Source organism: Magnolia sinica, chromosome 13 (assembly GCF_029962835.1).
Source record: "Magnolia sinica isolate HGM2019 chromosome 13, MsV1, whole genome shotgun sequence".
NCBI lineage: Eukaryota > Viridiplantae > Streptophyta > Magnoliopsida > Magnoliales > Magnoliaceae > Magnolia > Magnolia sinica.
In genome coordinates this window covers 2,773-23,849 of record NC_080585.1, presented here as the reverse complement: position 1 = coordinate 23,849, position 21,077 = coordinate 2,773, and the positions used below count along the sequence as shown (strand labels likewise).

Sequence of the window (21,077 nt, the reverse complement as noted above, 5' to 3'; positions counted from 1 at the left end):
CAAATCTCATATAGACCACACAATAGGAAACAATGGTGATTAAACACCCACCATTAAAAACTTCTTGGGGCCACAAAATTTTGGTTCTAGTTAGGTCTTTGTGACCTAATCAACAAGTTGGATGAAAAATAAACATTACAATGGACCCTAGGAAGTTTTTAATGGTGGGCATTCAATCACCACTATTTTCGTGTGGTGTGGTCCACTTGAGATTTGGATCTGTTTGGTTTTTGGGCTCATGCCCAAAAATGATATGAAAAATAGATGGACGGCATGGATAAAATGCATATATAATGTTGGAGCCCATAGAGCACTATCCAATAGGCAATCAGGGTCTCTTGATTGAACCCCTGGCCCAGGCCCACCGTCATTTGCGACTTATGAGGAGGCACACTGGACAGTTGGGTCCACCATGATGTATGTGGTTATATAGGTAGCCCACTGGACAATAGGGTCCATCATGATGTTTGGGTTTATTTAGTCTCGATAGTTTTATTTTTAGGGCAGGGGTCACCATGATGTAATGTTTTATCTAGGTTGTCCAGCTAGATGATCTATGGTATATTCACACCATCCATTTGTTCAGCTAGTAATAGAGTGGGTCCGAAAATCGTGGTGAACCTGAGAGTCAAGTGACCAAACCACCTGAGGCTTAGGGCTGGGTGGACGTCCACCTTTGTAGCCTTCCTTAGGCCCCACCGAGATGTTTGTATGGGGCCCACATTTGTGGGCAATGCTGTCCACACAACATGTGTCCCATGCCGTGGGGTCCACCATGACGTATGTACTTGATAGCCATGGCGCCCATTTGTTTTAGAATCCCATCTTAGTAGTGAAATGAACTATCCCTAGCAATCCTTTCAGATGTTGCAAAGATGCAATCCTTAGCAGTTCCTGCACATGAGAAAACATGTTGAAATGAATAAAGGAACAAGGAATTTGCTTGATTCTAACAACAAATGAAATGCAATGTCAGCTGATGAATTTCATTTAAGAGACTGCTCAATATGGAAAGAAGATAATCAGTAAAGGTTCTTTCCTAAGGCCACGTGCATCTAGACGTGGCTACACATGCAGACCTGACACATGAATAAGCAGGGCCATTAAGAGGCCTGGCTAGGGATTGGCTTCGACCCAAATTTTGAATTGTTTAGGCTGGGTCTGTCAACCTGGGCCTATTCAAAATTTCCATTTTGCATGGCGGGCCCAAGCCTAGCCCATTGACAGCCCTGAGAATAAAACATCCAAGATATGCATCATGTCCAGCCAAATGTAGATGATCTGGACTGTCAATCAGGCTGATCAACTGATGGTGTGGGAGACACATCTGCAAAAACATCACAACGGGCCCCTAGCATTTTTTATTTTTATTTTTTCACACCCTGCAATTACCATGAACAAACAAAACATAATCCAGAAACCAGTCTGCATTCAATGGCAAAAGGTCAAAATAATCTATGAATAAATTCCTCTACTCATAACAATTTTTAGGATGTCGAATCCAATCAATGGTTAGAGCTAGTTACCAATTATTTCCAATGCCATATAGAGATCAATGCTTATATAAGCACAAAGAGGGTTAGTGGCATCAGGCCCCACGCCCATACAAGTGAGGCCCATATAGAGATCAATGCTTATATAAGCACAAAGAGGGTTAGCGGCATCAGGCCCCGCGCCCATACAAGTGAGACCCTTGGCTCAGTTATAAAACCTGTTGATCACCAAGGATGGGGCCACAAAAATTGCCCAGATGGGACAATGTTAAGCCTTCGAATGGTGGCCACTAAATGCACAATCAAGAGAATAGCATGACAAACATTCATACTTGAAAGATTGGTTGCTAGGATCTTCCACTCGTGAAACTTTTTTATATTTTCTGATGAACTTTTCACCATGATTGGGACAATAAAACCAACGCTTTAAAATCATCAAAATGTCAGGCCCACATCTCTAAACTAAAGACTCCAAGAGATAATACATATAAGGCAGGGGACCATACAATCCCTCACTTCTCATAAACATACAAAATTCTCGCCATACAATCAACACCTATTTAGTTCGATGGCATTTCCCAAGACAAAAAAAATAAAAATAAATAAATAAATAAAATAAAAAAATAAAAAAATAAAAAAGGGATTTCAATTAAAGCTATCACCTTTATCCATCGAAATGGCCCATGTCAAAAGGTTTGGATCACTAGAAATGGGCTAAATCATATGAATTTGGATCGTCGTATAAAGAAACATAATTGTTTGAATTATGTATCAAACTGAAGAGGGTCCTACAAAATTAAAGATGTGTATCATAGAGAACCAACCTCAAATAACAATTTGGATGAATAACCTTAACAATATCCATAAATGGCCCATGGAAAAAGGTTTTCACTTAAATCCAAATATATGAATTTGATCACTAAAAAGAAAACTTGATCTTTGAATATTGAAAACTAAAGGGACCTACATAATTACAGAAGTTCAGAACCAAACAAATAATCGAAATGGTCCTCATTCCATGAAAAGGTCAAAACTTCAATCATATGAGAGTTTAGATCCTCGAATAAGCAATTTGGATGTCAAATGAATCAATGTTGGATCCCTAAATGGCCAATAAGCACGATCAATGTTCTTATATCCAAGAGGGTCTAGAATAGGCCCATGATCAATGAGGTTTAGATCACTAAAAGCAAATATATGAATTTGGATGGTTGAAAAGAGACCTGACTCATTATAAGAATTGTGTATCCCAAACTGAAGGGTCCATATTGCCCAAGATGTAAAGTTAGCATCAATGAGATGCCCAAATCAAAATAGTATTGAATAGATCAGGATCAACTTAAAATGTTTGGGCATGGATCACATGGCAATCCAGCCAGATCTTCATTATCATATGATGAATTTATGATCATGAACAACTAAAATCATATGTATGACATTTGGAATGGCCGAATAGCCAAATCATATAAGAACGATTCTATCTCATAAATGGCCCAAACATGAAAGTGTTTTGATTTCCATCAATGGCCAAGCATGTCAAAGGTTTAGGATCACTAGGAAATGGCCCAAATCATATGAACAGTTTAAATCATTATGTATAGAACAAAGAGGGTCCTACAACATATTGGGCATGAATCAACTTAGCAATCAACCTCAAATATTATGAATAAGATGGATCAACTTAACATAGTTAGTTTGGATCATGGAAAGCAACTTCAATCGTATGATGAGTTAGAATTGAATGGGCCGAGTCATATGAACAGATTAAATCGCTAAAAATACATGAATGATTTTTATCCATCAAATTGGCCCATGTCAAAGGTTTGGATCAATGAAACGGCCCAAATCATATGAAAGTTTGGATCACTACAAAAGCAAAATCATATGATCATTTGATCATTGTTATATAGAAGTCAAGAAGCGCCTACAAAATTATAAGGATGCATGGATCAACTTAGCATATCCAATTCCATGGAACATGAAAAACATGGATGTCAATGTTTTTTATCCAATGAAATGGCCCATGTCAAAGGGTTGGATCACTAGAAATGGGCTCAAATCATATGAATTTGGATTGTTATAAAAAGAAACTCGATTCTATTTGAATTTTGTATAGAACTGAACAAGATCCTACAAAATTAACAAGTGATCACTGAGAACTAGCCTCAAATATTACGTACATAGATGGTTCAACTTAACATATCCATTGGGATGGGTCAAGCAGTCAAAGAGTTTGAATCACTAATGAAAATATGGATCGAACTTAGCATAACACATTATGATGATTGGATAAAGAGCAAAGTCATATCAATAGTTCATGGATCATGAAAATGAGCTTTAATCATATGATGAGTTTGGATCATGAAAAGCAAGTTCAATCATATGTGAGTTTGGATCGCAGAATGAGCCAAATCATATGAACAATTTGGATCATCGAAATAACCCTTGAATGTCAATGTTTTTGATCCATCAAAATGGCCAATCGTCAAAGGTTTGGATCACTATAAATGGGCCAAATCATATGAATTTGGATCATTAAAAAGTAAAGTTGAAAGGTTTGAATTGTGTATAAAACTAAAGAGGATCCTACAAAATTAACGAAGTGGATCAGTGAGAACAAATCAAATATATGAATAGAAAGATTAACTAACATATCCATTGGGATGGGTCATGTAAGATAGAGGCTTCAATCATATGAGAGTTTGATCATAAACAACAAAATTTATGATGCATTATGGATCAATGGCCGAATATAAAGAGTCAATCGAAAGGCTCAACATATAAGTTTGATCCATAAATGGCCCACATTAAAGGTGGGACTCACTAGAAATGGCCAAATCATATGAATAATTTGGTTCAATGTAAAGCAATCCTAAATTTGGAGCATCTCAAAGTTAGCATACCATTGCAAAGGATCATAAACAACTTAATCATATGAGAGTTTGGATCACTAAAGCGCAATCATGAGAGTTTGAAGAATGACCATATTGATACATTTGGATGGTCAGAAATGGCAATCATTGAAATGTTTAATCCATGAAATGGCTCATCAAGTTGATCACATATAAAGAAATTTTGTCGAATTTGATGTAGGCCTACAGAAATTGATGTCAAATGGTTTAGAATGAGGTCACAAATTAAGAAGGATCTAGACAGCCCAAATCATATGAATAGATTTTAGAACTTACATATCATTGAAAGTAATGGAAAGAACCGCAATTAGAAGTTTGGTCGATGGATCAACAATACAAATCAATATGCATAATTGGATCATTAGAAAGCGGTTCAATCATATGATGAAGTTTGGATCACTAAAATGGCCAACATTAGTAATTTGATCGTATGAAATGCAGTTGAAGTTTGATCACGAAAGGGCCGAATATATGAACAATTTGGATCACCGAATGCCCAAGCATGTCAATGATGTTTATCCATCGAAATGGCCTCCCATGTTAAAGGTTTGGATCACTATAAAGGGCCAAATCATATGAATTTGGATCATGTGGAAGGTCATGTGCATGGATTTACATATTGGGATTTTAGAACCAATGAGGGTCCTAGAAAATTAACGAAGTACGAATCATGAATGAACCAACCTCAAATATTATGAATAGATGGATCAAATTAACATATCCACTGGGATGGGTCATGGAAAGAGACTTCAATCATATGATGAGTTTAAATCACTAACAGTAGTACGAATCATATCATGCATTTGGATCACCGAAGGGGTTGAATGATATAAGAAATCAAATCCGCTAAATTGGCCAAAGCACGTCAAGGGTTTTGATCCATTGAAATGGCCCAAGCATTTCAAAGGTTTGGATCACTAGAAATAGGCCAGATCAGATGAACAGATTAGATCATTGGTAAAGGAGAAGAGCGACCTACAAAATTTAGGGCATGGATCAACTTAGCATATCCATTGCCATGGATCATGAAAAGCAAGTCAATGTTTTTAATCCATCGAAATGGCCCATGTCAAAGGTTTGGATCACTATAAATGGGCCAAATAATATGAACCTGGATCGTTGTAAAAAGAAACTTGATTATTTGAATTGTCTATAGAACTGGAGAAGATCCTACAAAATTAACGAAGTGGATCACTGAGAACTAGCCTCAAATATTACGAATAGATGGTTCAACTTAACATATCCATTGGGATGGGTCACGGAAAGAGTTTAGATCACTAACAACAACATGGATCAACTTAGCATATCCATTGCCAAGGATCGTGAAAAGCAGCTTTAGTCATACCATGAGTTTGGATCATGAAAAGCAGCTTTAATCATATTATGAGTTTGGATCATGAAAAGCAACTCCAATCCTATGATGAGTTTGGAACGCTGAATGAGCAGAATCATATGAACAATTTGGATTCACTAAATGCCCCAAGCATGTCAATGTTTTTTATCCATCGAAATGGCTCATCTCAAAGGTTTGGATCACTATAAATGGGCCAAATTTTGTGAATTTGGATCGTAGTAAAAAGAAACTTGATTGTTTGAATTGTGTTTGGAACTGAAGAGGGTCCTACAAAATTAATGAAGTGGATAACTGAGAACCAGCCTCAAATATTACGAATAGATGGTTTAACATAACATATCCATTGGGATGGGTCATGGAAAGAGGCTTCAATTTTATGATGAGTTTAGATCACTCACAACAGCACAAATCATATGATGCCCTGAATGGGCCAAATCATATAAGAAGTTCAAATCCGCTAAATGGCCAAACAAGTTAAAGGTTTTGATCCATTAAAATGGCCCTAGCATGTCAAAGGTTTGGATCACTAGAAATGGGCCAAATCATGTGAACAATTTGGTTCATTTGTAAAGCTGAAGAGGGTCCTACAAAATTTTGGGCATCGATAAAATTAGCATATCCATTGCCAAGGATCATGAAAAGCAGCTCCAATCCTATGATGAGTTTAGAACGCCGAATGAGCTGAATCATATGAACAATTTGGATTCACTAAATGCCCCAAGCGTGTCAATGTTTTTTATCCATTGAAATGGCTCATGTCAAAGGTTTGGATCACTATAAATGGGCCAAATTTTATGAATTTGGATCGTAGTAAAAAGAAACTTGATTGTTTGAATTGTGTTTAGAACTGAAGAGGGTCCTACAAAATTAACGAAGTGGATAACTGAGAACCAGCCTCAAATATTACGAATAGATGGTTTAACTTAACATATCCATTGGGATGGGTCATGGTAAGAGGCTTCAATTTAATGATGAGTTTAGATCACTCACAACAGCACAAATCATATGATGCATTTAGATTGCTGAATGGGCCGAATCATATAAGAAGTTCAAATCCGCTAAATGGCCAAACAAGTTAAAGGTTTTGATCCATTGAAATGGCCCTAGCATGTCAAAGGTTCGGATCACTAGAAATGGGCCAAATCATCTGAACAATTTGGTTCATTTGTAAAGCTGAAGAGGGTCCTACAAAATTTTGGGCATCGATCAAATTATCATATCCATTGCCAAGGATCATGAAAAGCAGCTTTAATCATATAATGAGTTTGGATCATGAAAAGCAGCTCCAATCTTATGATGAGTTTGGAACGCTGAATGAGCCGAATCATATAAACAATTTACATTCACTGAATGCCCCAAGCATGTCAATGTTTTTTATCCATCGAAATGGCTCATGTCAAAGGTTTGGATCACTATAAACGGGCCAAATTTTATGAATTTGGATCATAGTAAAAAGAAACTTGATTGTTTGAATTGTGTTTAGAACTGAAGAGGGTACTACAAAATTAACGAAGTGGATAACTGAGAACCAGCCTCAAATATTACGAATAGATGGTTTAACTTAACATATCCATTGGGATGGGTCATGGAAAGAGGCTTCAATTTTATGATGAGTTTAGATCACTCACAATAGCACAAATCATATGATGCATTTGGATCGCTGAATGGGCCGAATCATATAAGAAGTTCAAAAATCCACTAAATGGCCAAACAAGTTAAAGGTTTTGATCCATTGAAATGGCCCTAGCATGTCAAAGGTTTGGATCACTAGAAATGGGCGCCGAATGATATGAACAATTTGGATTCACTGAATGCCCCAAGCATGTCAATATTTTTTATCCATCGAAATGGCTCATGTCAAAGGTTTGGATCACTATAAATGGGCCAAATTTTATGAATTTGGATCGTAGTAAAAAGAAACTTGATTGTTTGAATTGTGTTTAAAACTGAAGAGGGTCCTACAAAATTAACGAAGTAGATAACTGAGAACCAACCTCAAATATTACGAATGGATGGTTTAACTTAACATATCCATTGGGATGGGTCATGGAAAGAGGCTTCAATTTTATGATGAGTTTAGATCACTCACAACAGCACAAATCATATGATGCATTTGGATCGCTGAATGGGCCGAATCATATAAGAAGTTCAAATCCGCTAAATGGCCAAACAAGTTAAAGGTTTTGATCCATTGAAATGGCCCTAGCATGTCAAAGGTTTGGATCACTAGAAATGGGCCAAATCATATGAACAATTTGGTTCATTTGTAAAGCTGAAGCGGGTCCTACAAAATTTTGGGCATCGATCAAATTAGCATATCCATTGCTAAGGATCATGAAAAGCAGCTTTAATCATATGATGAGTTTGGATCATAAAAAGCAGCTCCAATTCTATGATGAGTTTGGAACGCTGAATGAGCCAAATCATATGAATAATTTGGATTCACTGAATGCCCTAAGCATGTCAATGTTTTTTATCCATCGAAATGGCTCATGTCAAAGGTTTGGATCACTATAAAAGGGCCAAATTTTATGAATTTGGATCGTAGTAAAAAGAAACTTGATTGTTTGAATTGTGTTTAGAACTGAAGAGGGTCTTACAAAATTAACGAAGTGGATAACTAAGAACCGGCCTCAAATATTACGAATAGATGGTTTAACTTAACATATCCATTGGGATGGGTCATGGAAAGAGGCTTCAATTTTATGATGAGTTTAGATCACTCACAACAGCACAAATCATATGATGCATTTGGATCGCTGAATGGGCCGAATCATATAAGAAGTTCAAATCCGCTAAATGGCCAAACAAGTTAAAGGTTTTGATCCATTGAAATGGCCCTAGCATGTCAAAGGTTTGGATCACTAGAAATGGGCTAAATCATATGAACAATTTGGTTCATTTGTAAACCTGAAGAGGGTCCTACAAAATTTTGGGCATCGATCAAATTAGTATATCCATTGCCAAAGATCATGAAAAGCAGCTTTAATCATATGATGAGTTTGTATCAAGAAAGGCAGCTTCAATCATATAAGTTTGGATCATGAAAAGCAGCTTCAATCCTATGATGAGTTTAGATCGCTAAATGAGCTAAATCATATGAACAATTTGGATCCACTAAATGCCCCAAGCATGTCGACGTTTTTTATCCACCGAAATGACCCATGTCAAAGGTTTGGATCACTATTAATGGGCCAAATCATATGAATTTGGATCATTGTAAAAAGAAACTTGATTGTTTGAATTGTGTATAGAACTGAAGAGGGTCCTACAAAATTAACTAAGTGGATCCTTGAGAACTAGCCTCAAATATTACGAATATATGGTTCAACTTAACAGATCCAATGGGATGGGTCATGGAAAGAGGCTTCAATCATATGATTAGTTTAGATCACTAATTGCAGAACGAATCATATGATGCATTTGGATCGCCAAATGGGCGAAAGCATATAAGAAGTTCAAATCCGCTAAATTGCCTAAGCACGTTAAAGGTTTTGATCCATTGAAATGGCCCAAGCATGACAAAGGTTTGGATCACTAGAAATGGGCCATCATATGAACAGTTTCGATCATTAGTAAAGTTGAAGAGGGTCCTATAAAATTTTGGGCATGGATCAACTTAGCATATCCATTGCCAAGGATAATGAAAAGCAGCTTTAATCATATGATGAGTTTGGATCATGAGAAAAGTAGCTTCAATCATATGATGAGTTTGGATCATGAAAAGTAGCTTCAATCGTAGGATGAGTTTGGATAGCCGAATGAGCCGAATTATATGAACAATTTGTATCCACTGAATGGCCCAAGCATGTCAATGTTTTTTATCCATCCAAATGGCCCATGTCAAAGGTTTGGATCACTAGAAATGGGCCAAAATATATGAATTTGGATCATTGTAAAAAGAAATTTATTCTTTGAATTGTGTATAGAACTAAAGTGGATCGCTGAGAACCAGCCTCAAATATTACGAATGGACGGTTCAACTTAACCTAACCATTGGGATGGGTCATGGAAAGAGGCTTCAATCATATAATGAGTTTAGATCACTAATAGCAGCACGAATCATATGATGCGTTTGGATCGCTGAATGGGCTGAATCATATAAGAAGTTCAAAACCGCTAAATGGCCCAAGCACGTTAAAGGTTTTGATCCATTGAAATGGCCCAAGCATGTCAAAGGTTTGGATCACTAGAAGTGGGCCAAATCATATGAACAATTAGGATCATTTGTAAAGCTGAAGAGGGTCCTACAAAAGTTTGGGCATGGATCAACTAAGCATATCCATTGCCAAGGATCATGAAAAGCAACTTTAATAATTTGGATCGTTGAATGGGCCGAAGCATATAAGAAGTACATATTCGCTAAATTGCCTAAGCACGTTAAAGGTTTTAATCCATTGAAATGGCCCAAGCATGTCAAAGGTTTGGATCACTGGAAATGGGCCAGATCATATGAACAGTTTCAATCATTAGTAAAGTTAAAGAGGTTCCTAAAAATTTTTGGGCATGGATCAACTTAGCATATCCACCATTGCCAAGGATAATGAAAAGCGGCTTTAATCATATGATGAGTTTGGATCATGAAAAGTAGGTTAGATCATATGATGAGTTTGGATAGCAGAATGAGCCGAATTATATGAACAATTTGTATCCACTGAATGGCCCAAGCATATCCATTGCCAAGGATAATGAAAAGCAACTTTAATCATATGATGAGTTTGGATAGCTAATGATCGAAACTTAGCATATCCATTGCCAAGGATAATGAAAAGCGGCGTTAATCATATGATGAGTTTGGATCATGAAAAGTAGGTTCAATCATATGATGAGTTTGGATCATGAAAAGTAGCTTCAATCGTAGGATGAGTTTGGATAGCTGAATGAGCCGATTTGTATGAACAATTTGTATCCACTAAATGACCCAAGCATGTCAATGTTTTTTATCCATCGAAATGGCCCATGTCGAAGGTTTGGATCACTATAAATGGGCCAAATCATATGAATTTGGATCGTAGTAAAAAGATACTTGATTTTTTGAATTGTGTTTAGAACTGAAGAGGGTCCTGCAAAATTAATGAAGTGGATAACTGAGAACCAACCTCAAATATTACGAATAGATGGTTCAACTTAACATATCCATTAGGATGGGTCATGAAAAGAGGCTTCAATCTTATGATGAGAGATCACTAACAACAGCACAAATCATATGATGCATTTGGATCGCTGAATGGGCCAAATCATATAAGAAGTTCAAATCCACTAAATGGCCCAACACGTTAAAGGTTTAGATACATTGAAATGGCCCAAGCATGTCAAAGGTTTGGATCACTAGAAATGGGCCAAATCATATGAACAATTAGGATCATTTGCAAAGCTGAAGAGGGTCCTACAAAAGTTTGGGCATGCATCAAGCATATCCATTGCCAAGGATCATGAATAGCAGCATAAATCATATGATGCGTTTGGATCGCTGAATGGGCCGAATCATATAAGAAGTTCAAATCCGCTAAATGGCCCAAGCACGTTAAAGGTTTTGATCCATTGAAATGGCTCAAGCATGTCAAAGGTTTGGATCACTAGAAATGGGCCAAATCATATGAACAATTAGGATCATTTGTAAAGCTGAAGAGGGTCCTACAAAAGTTTGGGCATGGATCAAGCTAAGCAAATCCATTGCCAAGGATCATGAAAAGCAGCTTTAATCATTTGGATCGCTGAATGGGCTGAAGCATATAAGAAGTACAAATCTGCTAAATTGAAATGGCCCAAGCATGTCAAAGGATTGGATCACTAGAAATGGGCCAGATCATATGAACAGTTTCGATCATTAGTAAAGTTGAAGAGGTTGGTAAAAATTTTTGGGCATGGATCAACTTAGCATATCTATTGCCAAGGATAATGAAAAGCAGCTTTAATCATATGATGAGTTTGTATCATGAAAAGTAGGTTCAACCATACGATGAGTTTGGATCATGAAAAGTAGCTTCGATCGTAGGATGAGTTTGGATAGCTGAATGAGCCGAATTATATGAACAATTTGTATCCACTGAATGGCCCAAGCATGTCAATGTTTTTTTATCCATCAAAATGGCCCATGTCAAAGGTTTGGATCACTATAAATGGGCCCAATCATATGAATTTGGATCGTAGTAAAAAGAAACTTGATTGTTTGAATTGTGTTTAGAACTGAAGAGGGTCTTACAAAATTAACGAAGTAGAAAACTGAGAACCAACCTCAAATATTACGAATAGATGGTTCAACTTAACATACCCATTGGGATGGGTCATGAAAAGAGGCTTCAATCTTATGATGAGCTTAGATCACTAACAACAGCACAAATCATATATATGATGCATGTGGATCGCTGAATGGGCCCGAATCATATAAGAAGTTCAAATCCACTAAATTGCCGAAGCACGTTAAATACATTGAGCATGATGAAAGGAAAATAGAAATCTCAGCCGGATAAATGGTGCTAATTCAAGGTAATTACGAACCATCAACTAAAAGATCTTTTAGAAATTGAAACGGGAATTGAAAAAATGACAAATTGATAAAGAAATCGAGAAAAGAATTCACATTTAGATGCAAATGAATGTGTCCACACGTGCAACATGGGTAGAAGCCCGATTGTCAAACTTAATTCTGTAGCATTTAAGCAACCATGAAAGGTAAACATAAATTAGTACAGGGTGCACAGGATGAGATTTAGCTTACATGAATGATTAGCTTTTGCCCCCCACGATGGAATTCAATTCTCCAAAAAGATTCCATTCAAGGACAGTTCCGAGTCTAAATACAATGAGCATGATGAAAGGAAAAACAAATCTTAGCAGGATAAATGGTGCTGATTCAAGGTAATTACGAACCATCAACTAAAATATGATTTTTTTAGAAATTGAAACGGGAACTGAAAAAATGACAAAATGATAAAGAAATCAAGAAAAGAATTCACATTTAGATACAAATGGCAAAACAGAATACCTTTGACAAAAACATTATAACATGGATTAATTGATGACATATTAAACCACAGATAAGTATATGTTATTAAGCTCTGTTATTCCTCAAAAAGAAAGTGAAAGTATAAATGGGCTTCTTCCAAGTTCAACCTTGCAGCAGATGATGAAATCTTAGCCCTGTCAAGATAGGATTAGGTGCACTAACTGACCTTGAAATGTGGAGGAAAACCGCGCATCAGCTTAACTCGCAGACACAGTCCAATAACTGTTCCCATGCTACAATGCTGGATGGTTGGAGTGAAGGTAATCCTAACAGTTCAAGCAGGGAATTAGTACCACAGTTTTGAAAAATACAATAATCATTGCTGGAAACTATCAATAAATCCATATCAAGTAAATATAAAGCATGGAGTTAAAACAATTCAATTGCAAATAGAACTGCAAGGCAGCCCATATCCAATTTTTTGGTAGCACATATTAGAAAACAATGTTAGTGTCAGCAGTGTGACAAATATCATTCAAATTTTGAAATATTGCAAGAAATACATTTGTGGGCTGAATTTATTTGTGGGCTTGGGAGTTGAGATAGCAGAAAGGAGCTGTGGGTATCTGCAGTTTTAGATGTGGAAGCCAAACTGGTCAAGATGACGATTGTTAGTCTCTGGAATATCTATATTCTTCACAGAACACGGTGAAGGGTCTCGATCTCTTTCTCGTGACCTTGCTCTCATGCTAGTGATGTTATTTCTGCCCCTTTGAGGAATTTGCTGTTGAATACTTCAATTCAAATCATTCCTTATGGAAGGGAATTGGCTTACATGATCTACTAAAGGATGACGGGGTTATAACTTAGATATCATTTATCTGCGCCTTAGAAACTTGGTAAAAGTCATTCAATTCTTCTTTAATGACAACTGCAAACACATATTTTGTACAAACTTTCCAATTGCTCTCATTTAGAGAAGAGGAGCTTACTGTAAGTGTATTATGGTCAGCCGCCAGGGTGGAGATACCGTGTGGGTTTGGACAATACTAAATGAAGCAAAAGGGTGAATCTTTTCCTTAAAAAAACTTTGGGTAGTTTCTTGGTCCACTTCTGTATTTGCAAAAACATCCCATTGTCTAAGGCACAGACTTGATCCAATACGTAAACAACCTGCACATGACTAAATCTAAGAATCCAGCCCTAATGGATCAAAAGATTGGCAAAAGGGTAAGAGATGACATTGAGAATGTGTTTCGCAGCTGCAAGAAACACTAGAATGTATGCTGAGAATACAGATTTTTGTTGCTCTGATATATCAAGCTTTCCATCAGAGTTTCCATCACCTATCTGCCAAACAAACAAACACTGCTCTAATCAATGTTGCACAACCATACTTGTTTTCCATATTTTAAGAGGGTACATATAGTTAAACCACAGGAAATTACATTGTGAAAACTGCAACTTGTATATTTCACTAAAGAGGTGTTTGGATCGTAAGTTACTTAAGATAAGCTACTTATGCATCAAGTAGCTCATCTTGGTTTCTACTTACTAAGATGAAGTGATTAACTTTTCAATCATATTTTTTTTCCATTATAAATCAGACTCACTGGTCTGACAAGTGCATATGAGGGAGGAAAAGTTTTAAGAGGGTACATATAGTTAAACCATGGGAAACTACATTGTGAAAACTGCAACTTGTTTCTTTCACAAGGGGGCGTTTGGATCACAAGTTACTTAAGATAAGATACTTATGCCTCAAGTAGCTTAGTTGGTTTCTACTTATTATGCTGAAGCGAGTAAGAAACTTTTTAAGTTAATTTTTTTTACTTATAATTGATCTTAAACCAAGCTTATGTATTTCTTTCTCAGAAAGATTGTTTCCCACTAACAACTGCCAACTATTGGCAGGTAAGTACATAGCATCGAAAGATACTTACAACTTAGGCATGTGGGCTGAAGCGAGTAAGAAATTTTTTAAGTTAAATTTTTTTTACTTATAATTGATCTTAAACCAAGCTTATGTATTTCTTTCTCAGAAAGATTGTTTCCCATTAACAACTGCCAACTATGGGCAGGCAAGTACATTGCATCGAAAGATACTTACAACTTAGGCATGTGGGTAATGCATCGCCAATTGAGGAGTTTCTACCAAGAAGTCAGCCTTAGTTGCGCTTCCGTTCCCTTCTTGATTGTTCTACCCAGCTCTCACTAACAAGTTTCTTAAAGTCAAACTTGCTATCATCCTTTAAAAAAAAAATAATAATAAAAATAGTAATATAAAAAAATATATAAAAAAAGAAAAAAAGAAAAAAGAATCAGTAGTACTCTAAAAGCAATAAATCAGTAAACAGGACTTATGAAAGAATTAAAATACATTAGCAGCATCAAATGGTCAACAGTCAATGTGACAGCAAGTGCACTTAGAAAGCTCATGGACTTTCAAAGTGCTATTGTATGAATGCACTACACCGCATGGGACACCACATGGGTCACACACACTAAATGATCAAGCCATGGTTCAAATTCATTGTGTTTTTAATATAAGCTAATCCACAAGGGTATTAGAATAAAACTGAAAAGGAACAAAAAGATATTTTTTCTTCTGTTGTTGTTGACAATTGAACTAGTATGTAACACATGGTGTATAAATAGGTGGAAGAGAGATTACAGATGTCTTCAAAGTGGGAGGGAGCATAAAGTAGATAGAGTGGTAAAAGAGAGGTTAGAGATGTCTTCAAAGGAATTTATGGGCCGTTTGGAAACTAGGAATTAAAAATTACTTAGGAATCCACTTCTAGTAATTGGATTATTGAAATTTTCTATTTATCAGTTGTATTTGGCAACCTGGAATTTGAATTTGATTTCTACGAATTTGAAAAGTATCTTTTCACAAAGAATCATAAATGGTTTAAAATCAAGAATTGGATTCCGCTCGAATTCCAGATTGCCAAAAGTGAAAACTAGCTCTAGAAATAAATTCCATTTCCAAAAGACAATGCTTTGAGAAAAACTTAGATACGCTGGCAAAGATTCAATAATAATAATCATGCACTTAGCTTATTTGATAATCAAGTGTAGGCCCGTCCTCTTGTAAATTAGATATCTGACGCACACACCATCAATGAACAACATTGGGGGCTCAACTTTCATGATCCTTTATATAGCAGTTCATACTAAAGTTAACAGAATGCAATGAAAAATAGTTTTAAATAATGAGTTCCATCTTGTCATCATGTGCTCCTCAAAAACAACAATGAATTCAAATGACAAGCAATAGATTATCAAAAACCAGCAACAATTATCTTGGTAGAGAGATATCCAAGGAAATAGTAAATACAAAGGCCGATGGATCACTAGAAATGAGCCGAATCATATTAATTTGGATCATTATAAAAAGAATCCTGATTGATTGAATTGTGTATAGAATAGATGATGGTTTAGGGCATGGATAAACTTAGCATATCTATTGCCATTGATCATGAAAAGCAGCTTCAACCATAGGATGAGTTTGGATCATGAAAAGCAGCTTCAATAATATGTTGAGTTTGGATCATGAAAAGCAGCTTCCATCGTATGATGTATTTGAATCGCCAAATGAGCCTAGTCATATGAACAATTTGGTTCCACTGAAAGGCACAAGCATGTCAATGATTTTATCCATCAAAATGGCCAATGTCAAAGGATTGGATCACTAGAAATGAGCCTAATCAATCATATTAATTTGGATCGTTGTAAAAATTAAAAAAACTTAAATGATTTGATTGTGTATAGAACAGAAGAGGGTTTAGGGCATAGATCAATTTAGCATATCTATTGCCATGGATCATGAAAAGCATTTTCAACCATATGATGAGTTTGGATCATGAAAAGTAGCTTCAATCGTATGTTGAGTTTGGGTCATGAAAAGCAGCTTCAATCGTATGATGTTTTTGGATCGCGGAATGAGCCTAATCATATGAACAATTTGGATCCATTGAATGGCTTAAGCATCTCAATGATTTTTATCCATCAAAATGGCCAATGTCAAAGGATTGGATAACTAGAAATCATCCTAATCAATCATATTAATTTGGATCATTGTAAAAAGAAACTTAAATGATTTAATTGTGTATAGAACAAAAGAGGATTTAGGGCATTGATGAACTTAGCATATCAATTGCCATGTATCATGAAAAGCATCTTCAACCATATGATGAGTTTGGATCAGGAAAAGTAGCTTCATTCATATGATGAGTTTGGATTGCTGAATGATCCTAATCATATGAACAATTTGGATCCATTGAATGGAGCATGTCAATGATTTTTATCCATCAAAATGGCCAATGTCAAAGGATTGGATAACTAGAAATCATCCTAATCAATCATATTAATTTGGATCATTGTAAAAAGAAACTTAAATGGTTTAATTGTGTATAGAACAAAAGAGGGTTTAGGGCATAGATGAACTTAACATATCAATTGCCATGGATCATGAAAAGCATCTTCATCCATATTAATTTGGATAACTAGAAATCATCCTAATCAATCATATTAATTTGGATCATTGTAAAAAGAAACTTAAATGATTTAATTGTGTATAGAACAAAAGAGGGCTTAGGGCATAGATGAACTTAGCATATCAATTTCCATGGATCATGAAAAGCATCTTCAACCATATGATGAGTTTGGATCAAGAAAAGTAGCTTCATTCGTATGATGAGTTTGGATCGCCGAATGATCCTAATCATATGAACAATTTGGATCCACTGAATCGCACAAGCATGTTAATTATTTTTATCCATCAAAATGGCCGATGTCAAAGGTTCAGATCACTAAAAATGGGATGAATCATATTAATTTGGATCGTTGTAAAAAGAAACCTGATTGATTGGATTGAGTATAGAATAGAAGAGGGTTTTTGGACATGGATCAACTTATCATATCTATTGCCTTTCATCATGAAAAGCAGCTTCAACTAAAGGATGAGTTTTGATCATGAAAAGTAGCTTTAATCATATGTTGAGTTTGGATCATGAAAAGTAGCTTCAATCGTATGATGCGTTTGGATCGCTGAATAAGCCTAATCATATGAAAAATTTGGATCCACTGAATGGCTCAATGTCAAATGTTTGGATCACTAGAAATGGGCCAAATCGTATTAATTTGGATCGTTGTAAAAGGAAACCTCATCGATTGAATTTTGCATATAACAGAAGAGGCTAGGGCATGGATCAACTTACAGTATCCATTGGCATGGATCATGAAAAGCAACATCAATCATATGATGAGTTTGGATCATGAAAAGTAGCTTTAATCATATGTTGAGTTCGGATCATAAAAAGCAACTTCAAACGTATGATGAGTTTGAATCGCTGAATGAGCCTAATCATATGAATAATTTGGATCCACGGAATGACTCAAGCATGTCAATGATTTTTATTCATCGAAATGGCCAATGTCAAAGGTTTGGATCACTAAAAATGGGCCGAATCATATTAATTTGGATCGTTGTAATAAGAAACCTAATTGATTGAACTGTGTCTAGAATAGACGAGGGTTTTTAGGGCATGGATCAACTTAGTATATCCATTGCCATGAATCATTAAAAGCAGCTTCAACCATAGGCTTAGTTTGGATCATGAAAAGCACCTTCAATCATATGTTGAGTTTGGATCATGAATAGCAACTTCAATCGTACGAGTTTGGATCGTCGAATGAGCCTAATCATATGAATAATTTGGATCCACTGAATGGCACAAGCATGTCAATGATTTTTATCCATCGAAATGGCCAATGTCAAAGGTTTAGATCACTAGAAATGGGCCGAATCATATTAATTTGGATCGTTGTAATAAGAAACCTAATTGATTGAACTGTGTCTAGAATAGACGAGGGTTTTTAGGGCATGGATCAACTCAGTATATCCATTGCCATGAATCATTAAAAGTAGCTTCAACCATAGGCTTAGTTTGGATCATGAAAAGCACCTTCAATCATATGTTGAGTTTGGATCATGAAAAGCAACTTCAATTGTACGAGTTTGGATCGTCGAATGAGCCTAATCATATGAATAATTTGGATCCATTGAATGGCACAAAGCATGTCAATGATTTTTATCCATCGAAATGGCCAATGTCAAAGGTTTAGATCACTAGAAATGGGCCAAATCATATTAATTTGGATCGTTCTAAAAGGAAACCTTATCGATTGAATTGTGGATAGAACAAAGAGGGTTTAGAGCATAGATCAACTTTGCATATATATTGAGTTCGGATCATGAAAAGCAACTTCAAACGTATGATAAGTTTGGGTCGCCGAATGAGCCTAATCATATGAATAATTTGGATCCACTGAATGGTTCAAGCATGTCAATGATTTTTATTCATCGAAATGGCCAATGTCAAAGGTTTGGATCACTAAAAATGGGCCGAATCATATTAATTTGGATCCTTGTAATAAGAAACCTAATTGATTGAACTGTGTATAGAAAAGAAGAGGGTTTTGGGGCATGGATCAACTTAGCATATCCATTGCCACGAATCATGAAAAGTAGCTTCAACCATAGGCTGAGTTTGGATCATGAAAAGTAGCTTTAATCATATGTTGAGTTCGGATCATGAAAAGCAACTTCAAACGTATGATAAGTTTGGGTCGCCGAATGAGCCTAATCATATGAATAATTTGGATCCACTGAATGGTTCAAGCATGTCAATGATTTTTATTCATCGAAATGGCCAATGTCAAAGGTTTGGATCACTAAAAATGGGCCAAATCATATTAATTTGGATCCACTTAACGGCTAAAGCATGTCAATGATTTTTATCCATCGCAATGGCCAATGTCAAAGGGCATGGATCAACTTAGCATATCCATTGCCACGAATCATGAAAAGTAGCTTCAACCATAGGCTGAGTTTGGATCATGAAAAGCACCTTCAATCATATGTTGAGTTTGGATCATGAAAAGTAGCTTCAATCATATGAGTTTGGATCGCCGAATGAGCCTAATCATATGAATAATTTGGATCCACTGAATGGCACAAGCATGTCAATGATTTTTATCCATCGAAAAGGCCAATGTCAAAGGTTTAGATCACTAGAAATGGGCCAAATCATATTAATTTGGATTGTTCTAAAAGGAAACCTTATCAATTGAATTGTGTATAGAACAGAAGAGGGTTTATGGCATGGATTAACTTATCATATCCATTGCCATAGATCATGAAAAATGGCTTCAACCATATATTGAGTTTGGATCATGAAAAGCAGCTTCAATCGTTATGATGAGTTTGGATCATGAAAAGCAGCTTCAATCGTATGATGAATTTGGATCGCGAAATGAGCCTAATCATATGAACAATTTGGATCCACCGAATGGCTCAAGCATGTCAATGATTTTTATCTATCGAAGTGGCCGAATGTCAAAGCTTAGGATCACTATTTTTTTTTTGTTAGCTTATTAGTACACCCCAACTTAGCATATCCATTGCCATGGATCATGGAAAGAGGCTTCAACCTTATGATGAGTTTAGATCACTAACAACAGCATGAATCATACGTTGAGTTTGGATCATGAAAAGCAGCTGCAATAGTATGATAAGTTTGGATCGCCGAATGAGCCTAATCATATGAACAATTTGGATCCATTGAATGGCTCAAGCATGTTAATGATTTTTATCCATCGCAATGGCTAATGTCAAAGCTTTGGATCACCAAAAATGGGCCAAATCATATTAATTTGGATCGTTGTAAAAAGAAACCTGATTGTTTGAATTGGGTATAGAATAGAAAAGGGTTTAGGGCATGGATCAACTTCGCATATCCATTGCCATGGATCATGAAAAGCAGCTTCAACCATACGAGGACTTTGGATCATGAAAAGCAGCTTCATTCATTAGTTTAAGTTTGGATTATGAAAAGCAGCTTCAATCGTATGATAAGTTTTGATCGCCAAATGAGCCTAATCATACGAAAATTTTGGATCCACTGAATGGCTCAAGCATGTCATTGATTTTTATCCATCGAAATGGCCAATGTCAAAGCTTTGGATCACTAGAAATGTGCCAAATCATATTAATTTGCATCGTTGTAAAAGTAAACCTGATCGATTGAATTGTGTATAGAACAGAAGAGGGTTTAGGGCATGGATCAAATTAGCATATCCATTTTGGGGCATGATTTCATGAAAGCACTTCAACCATAGATGAGTTTGGATCATGAAAGACCTTAATCATATGTTGAGTTTGGATCATGAAAAGACGCAAAATATGATGAGTTTGGATCAGAAAATGAGCCTAATCATATGATAATTTGGATCCATAAAAGGCTTCAACGTTAATGATTTTTATCCCGAAATGGCTAATTCAAAGGTTTGGATCCACTAAAATG

General features: G+C 36.0%; 1 long non-coding RNA gene across 1 annotated transcript; it reads right to left on the bottom strand.

Annotated features, from left to right (window-relative positions):
- Nucleotides 1–659: 659 nt before the first annotated feature.
- On the bottom strand, nucleotides 660–1,367 carry LOC131224001 (uncharacterized). The gene is made up of 2 exons (XR_009160791.1): nucleotides 1,288–1,367; nucleotides 660–894 (listed from the first exon to the last, which is right to left on the bottom strand). It is a non-coding gene; the product is annotated as an uncharacterized LOC131224001 (long non-coding RNA).
- Nucleotides 1,368–21,077: the final 19,710 nt, after the last annotated feature.